Genomic DNA, 6712 nt, shown 5'->3' with positions numbered 1-6712 from the left:
CCCTCTGTCCCATATCTTTCTTCCCGACTTGTCTCTTGGAGACTTTGGGCCAAACTGGCCCCAAGTCTGGTCACGGTTTGACAAGTTTTCAGAGGCCTGGCTGGTGGCAGCAGGGACACCAGGCAGTGACAGGCCCGGGGCTGACAGGCTCCCCATCCCCTAGGGGGCGCCTGGCTGCCACACCCAGCTGACATTGAACCTTTGTCACAATGCCCGCTACCGTGGCGAGGATGCGGTGGCTCTGCAGGTGACAGGGACACTGCAGGACTTGGTGTCAGCTCAGCAATTTCTCACTTCCCCTAAGAAGCGGAATTCTGCCAATTGCTGCCTTTGCTCTTGAAAGGATGTCATCAGGTGGGTGTTTTGGTGTCATACACTGAAAACAGAGCAGAAACTGTGAAATACTCCCATGATATGCATGTTCCCTGCCCCAAAGCACCATGACTCAGCCTAAGGAGATCTGCAGCTTATTTTTTTGTACTGCCAGCAGATTGTGGAAGTACAGTATAAAAACCATCCTTATGGAGAGATCTTGGTGTTTTAGGCTTAGTCTAAGTGTCTCAAGTAGCTGGGGTTTTTGCTTGGGCCTAATCCATACGGTCTTATGGCTTTCCTCCTCGTCTGAAGACGAATGTGCCGCGATTGAGAGACGGGGACGCAACTTGATGCAAGCAAAGTGTCCGCTTTATTGTATGGCAAACATACATTTATATAGTCTAAGGCACACATGTTTCATGCTGATTGGCTAATCACTTTAACAGACATTAAGCTAGCTAAGGCGGGAATCTTAGTCAGGCAGTGTTCGCATGGTAACAAGATCGTTATCTCGTAGTCACAAGCTGTCCCCCGCTCCAGGGCTCCAGGGCGCAGGCACCCCCACCGACCACAAGCTCTCCCCGCCTCCAAGTCGCCTCACAACTACCGCAACACTTAACTTTATTCATACAGCAAACTAGCCTATTAACTCCAAATACAGAAAACTAACTCATCAACTCTAAATTCAGACAACCCACATCTCCCCCTTTTTGTTTTAATTAACTGACCCTCCCAAGGTCGGCAAAGGACCAACTCGAGGACATCTTGTTTCAGTAACAGCTCCGTACTGGGGGTTTTTGTAATTTCTTTCTGATCTTGGTCCACTCCTTGCTGCACGAGGAAAATCTTGTTCATTGAAGCAGTTATTGATTTTGGAAGCATTGTAACACACATGGGATTACTATTAATAATGCTCATTTGAATGTCTTTGGCGCATTCAATCTTAGAATATAAAATGTCCCCAGACCTTTGTGCTACAATTTTCCCCCAATCGTCAGAATAATAATCATACCGGGGAGAATATTCTGTCTCTCTACCTGTTATCAATAACACCTGAACTGTATTCCACTCAATTGTTAGGCAGTTATCACACCAGCGTCCTACTGTATGGCGATTTAGCCACTGTGATTTTCCACAATTAGCACAAATTCTACAAATCCACGGATTACATTTTTCACATTGGGGACATTTAAGCTCCCATTCGTTAACCTCTGGAACAGAGTTCATTCAATTATTGATCGGTAGTGTCTTCTATATCAGTCGCAGGATCAGGCCCAGGAATGTCTTCAGGAGGCTGCTGCAATGTTTCTCGAAAAGGTCTCACATTCTTGGCTGGGATCCAACGGGGGCCTCTTTCTGTGGAGACACAAGCATAGCCTCTTCCCCACGTGACAAGGGGATAGGGTCCCATTATCTTACCTGTTTCGGGGTCCCGGATCAATACTGGCGGCTTAATCTTGGGTTCAAAAAAGGTGTTTGTGCTAAAATGACGAACTACTGGAGGATTGCTGTCTAACAGGGAACAATTCAAAAAATTAAAAACATACAAGGCTTTCTGTATTCGCTCCTCTGGTGTAGCAGCTCCTATTCCCCCTTTTTGTTTTAATAACAGACGTTTTAAGGTTTGGTGGGAACGTTCTATTAAAGCTTGTCCTGTAGGAGAGTGAGGGATACCTGTAACATGTGATATACCCCAAGAGGCAAAAAAGGTAGTTAAGGTTTTAGATACATATGCGGGGCCATTGTCAGTTTTAATTTGAGAGGGTACCCCTAAAGTAGCAAAAGCGCGCATTAGATGTTTTTGCACATCACGTGCTTTTTCTCCTATATGACAGGAAGCAAATAACATTCCTGAAAATGTATCAATAGAGCAATGAACAAACTTTAAACGACCAAATTCAGCAAAATGAGTGACATCTGTTTGCCAGAGTTGAAGGCTCTGTAGCCCTCTGGGGTTGACTCCTTCTGCTATAGAAGGGAAAGAGTGCCTTTGACAATCAGGACACACCGCAATGATATTATGGGCTTGTTGTATAGTGAGGTCAAATTGACGCTTAAGGCCTGCAGCGTTTTGATGAAAAAAGAAGTGGCTGAGTCTAGCTTGCGCTAATCGATCTGGTAACACCTGCACCGGTAGCGTAAGCAAATCCGCTTGTCGGTTCCCTTCTGCAATAAAACCAGGTAGAGAAGTGTGAGATCGAACATGCATAATAAAATAAGGGTGAAGACGGGAATTTAACAGAAAGATGAGTTCTTGTAACAAATTAAACAGTGCCGTATGAGAAACATCTCGTAGCACAGAAGCTTCTGCTCGGCTAACAATTCCTGCAACATAAGCAGAATCAGTGATAATACTGAGAGGAATAGACCATTTTCGAAACACTCGAACAACTGCAGACAATTCTACTATTTGAGGAGAACCCTGTACAGTCTCTACATCTGAGTTCCACTGTTCCCGATGATCATCCCACCAAAGGACGACAGACTTGTGAGATTTGCCAGACCCATCTGTGAATACAGTGAGGGCTTGTAAAGGCTGGTCACTCCGCTTTGGAATAGGTAAAAGGTGGAAATCAATGCTTAACAATTTGTGAGAAGGCGGATGAGAAGTGAGTTGGCCTGCATAGCCAGTTAGAGCTATGCCTAGTGCATCTGATTGTTGTTGTAACCATTGCAGGTAAACACTTGTTACTGGCATACATATAAGGATAAAGTCCGTGCCCGCCAGGGTAAGTAATCGCTGTCTGGCCCTGACGATTAAAGATGCAAACATCTCATGTTGGGTAGAAATCGTCTTTGTGGCTTGGTTAGGTAAAAAAATCCATTCAATGATCAGTAAAGGGTCAGTTTTCTGGCAGTCCCATTGGAAAATAAGTGCATGAGGCTGTCTAGCAGGATTAAGGATGATTAATTGAAAAGGCAATTCTGGTTCCCATCGATGCGCTTGTCTGGAGGTAATCGCTGCCGCAGCTTTATGCAAGGAAGCTATGGCTTCAGGACTGAGAGTTCGCGGAGCGTTTAAGTCCGAGCTTCCTTTAAGCATTTTGAATAAGGGACGAAGATCCGCATTAGTGATTCCTAACAATGGTCTGACCCAATTGATTGTTCCCAGCAGTTTTTGCACGTCATGTAAATTCTTTACATTCGCCTGTATTTGTAAAGGTTGCGGAGCAATAGTCTGAGCCCTTATACGCCATCCTAAGTATTTCCAAGGTGGTATTTTTTGAATTTTTTCTGGTGCAATACAGAGGTCTGCTGACTTTACAGCAGCCATGACAAGGGCTACAGCTTCCTCCATGACTTCATGGTGCTGTGCTGCCACTAGAATGTCATCCATATAATGATATAACAATGCAGCAGGTACTACAGTTCTGACAGGACTAAGTATTTTTGCTACATACCATTGGCATATTGTAGGGCTATTTTTCATTCCCTGCGGTAGCACAACCCACTGATATCTTTGCAAAGGAGCTTGCATGTTGACGCTTGGTACAGAAAAGGCAAATTTAGGGGCATCGTCTGGATGCAATGGAATGTTGAAAAAACAATCTTTGAGGTCTATGATGGTTAAATGCCAATCTCGAGGGATCATGGTAGGTGATGGAAGCCCAGGCTGCAGGGTCCCCATGTCTTCCATAGCGTCATTAATTTTTCTGAGGTCATGGAGCAAGCGCCACTTGCCAGTCAGTGGAGGCGGCGGGGGGGGAAAGGACCTGCAACTTTGGTAGGCAGTAAGTGAACAGAGGAGTCAAGTAGCGTTACTGTGTGGGCGGTTGCCAGGTCCAGGCCGGCGCTCCCTGCTGTTGCTGGGCGGAGACTGGAAACACTCCCGTTTCCCCCCCCGGCGTTTGTGGGGGCGCCGGTCGCGGAACTTGTGTCTCTGCGCGCCGCGCTCCCGCGCTCTGCGATCGGTTTCCCTGTATGGGGCGCCCTTGAGAGTCATATTTAGATCTACATTGGCTAGCATAGTGGCGCCCTTTTTGGCACTTAGGACAAACTCCAGGTATTTGGGGTCGTTTCCCATCATTGGCACTAAAGCAATCTTTTTTAAGGTGTCCCGGTTTTCCACACCCATAGCAGTTTCGCTGTGGGTCGGCGCCCATAGGGCCGTGCATGGCCGCAAAAGCAGCAGCCATGGCCTCATATTTATGATCCATAGTGCCAATTCTATTACAGGCTTCCACCATTTCAATTAAGGTAGGGTTTTGATTTGGGAGAGACTTTAAGAGCTTTTTACAATCGGCGTTAGCGTTTTCCACAGCCAGTTTAAGGAGTATAATCTCCCGAGCCTGTACGTTATCAACTTGCCGCTCTAAGGCTTGTTTTAATCTATCTATAAACTGCATATACGGCTCACGGGGTTCCTGAGTGATACTAGTGAATGCTTTTTGGGGTCTGCCAGAGTCAGGAACTCTCAACAAGGCCCTTTTCGCTTCTTCTCTGCCTGCTTCCAAAGCCTCCCGAGGAATGTCCCTAGCTTGGGCCGCGGGATCCGAAAACTGCCCTGTTCCTGTGAGGTGCTCTATAGTCAATGCAGCTAAGGCGGCATTAGCATGTCCTGCATAACCCAGCAAAACTGTCTGCAATCCCGTTCTCCATTGAGACTCCCACATTGTATATTGTGTTGGGGTTAATAACAATCGCGCGAGAGATTTTAAATCATGTGGGGTCATGACATATGTATCGAATACAGAAGATAAAAGGCTTGCAAAATAAGGGGAAGACAACCCATGCTCGGTAACTGTACGGCGCAACTCCTTAATGACCGAAAAAGAAAGAGCTTCCCACTGAGCCTGAGCCCTCCCCCGTCCTTGGTATATAACGGGGGCTACTATAGTTCTGGCTATTTCCAACTCCCCCTCGTTTATCGCTTGGTGCTTAATCTTTCCCCAAACCTCATGAGGATCAGGGGGAAAAAGATCAGGTTCCTTTTCAGGGTCAATCGGACCCGGGTCAAAGGGATCACCCTCCGGGGGATATCCAGCAGCACAAGCTAACGGTGGCGCAGAGGGTTCCGCCCCACCAGCGATTTTAGAAGGGCAGGGGGGAGGTGACTGAGCTCCCTCCTCGGAGCCTCGCTGATTTTGCTCTTGTGCCTTTACGGTTTCAAAGATTTTTCTCCAACTGGGAAGCATATACTGCGCTTCCTCATCTCCTGCGGTAGCTGCGTCCCATAACTTTACCCCCACATCGTCCCAAAGTTCACGCGTAAAAATAGAAGAAGCAGTCACCGCTGGGATCTTAACCTGCACCCATTTAAGGATTAACTTAAGATCTTGTTCCGAAAGAGTCTTTTTCCCATGCTTCTTAAGTAGAGCTTTCATAGGCTCATAAACATCTCTCTCAGGGGAAGACTCCTGATTCCCCATTTTGCTAGTTTCCCGCAGCTCACCTCTCGTTCCAGACGGAGGGATTGTTTGGCCGGCCGGCTTATCCTGCTTCCTTTCAGCAGCTCATTCCACGTTCTGCGGGACTCGCGACATGCCACCAGGTAGGCGGTTTTTCAATCCTCGGCGGTTTCGTCGCTGACGATCACGTCGGAGGTCACCAATTTGCCGCGATTGAGAGACGGGGACGCAACTTGATGCAAGCAAAGTGTCCGCTTTATTGTATGGCAAACATACATTTATATAGTCTAAGGCACACATGTTTCATGCTGATTGGCTAATCACTTTAACAGACATTAAGCTAGCTAAGGCGGGAATCTTAGTCAGGCAGTGTTCGCATGGTAACAAGATCGTTATCTCGTAGTCACAAGCTGTCCCCCGCTCCAGGGCTCCAGGGCGCAGGCACCCCCACCGACCACAAGCTCTCCCCGCCTCCAAGTCGCCTCACAACTACCGCAACACTTAACTTTATTCATACAGCAAACTAGCCTATTAACTCCAAATACAGAAAACTAACTCATCAACTCTAAATTCAGACAACCCACACGAATGTGCTAGAAACTATAAAGCAAAAACATGTCCTGCAGCCTAGCCTTGCCTTGCCTTGCCTGTCCTAGCCTTGCCTTATGTCCTTCTCATCCTGTTCTCTGTCCCATCCTCACTCACTAAGCCCTCGTCTGGCTGCATGTCTCTTCTTTCCTTTTCTCTCACTCTCCTGCTTCCTGCCTCTTTTCTTGCAATTCCTCCATCTCACTCCTGCAGCCCAACACTACTTTTTATTCTTCCTTCCCTTTCTCCTGCTCCCTTCGCTTTCTCCCTCTGTCCCATATCTTTCTTCCCGACTTGTCTCTTGCAGACTTTGGGCCAAACTGGCCCCAAGTCTGGTCATGGTTTGACAAGTTTTCAGAGGCCTGGATGGTGGCAGCAGGGACACCAGGCAGTGACAGGCCCGGGGCTGACAGGCTCCCCATCCCCTAGGGGGTGCCTGGCTGCCACACCCAGCTGACATA

At 47.4% G+C, this 6712-nt stretch overlaps 1 long non-coding RNA gene across 1 annotated transcript; it reads right to left on the bottom strand.

The window, feature by feature from the left end:
* Positions 1–666: 666 nt before the first annotated feature.
* On the bottom strand, positions 667–6252 carry LOC135577604 (uncharacterized). Its single transcript, XR_010469320.1, has 2 exons — positions 5708–6252; positions 667–1671 (listed from the first exon to the last, which is right to left on the bottom strand). It is a non-coding gene; the product is annotated as an uncharacterized LOC135577604 (long non-coding RNA).
* Between the last annotated feature and the right edge of the window lie 460 nt (positions 6253–6712).

Source organism: Columba livia, unplaced genomic scaffold (assembly GCF_036013475.1).
Source record: "Columba livia isolate bColLiv1 breed racing homer unplaced genomic scaffold, bColLiv1.pat.W.v2 Scaffold_103, whole genome shotgun sequence".
NCBI lineage: Eukaryota > Metazoa > Chordata > Aves > Columbiformes > Columbidae > Columba > Columba livia.
This window is presented reverse-complemented; position numbering and strand designations above follow the sequence as displayed.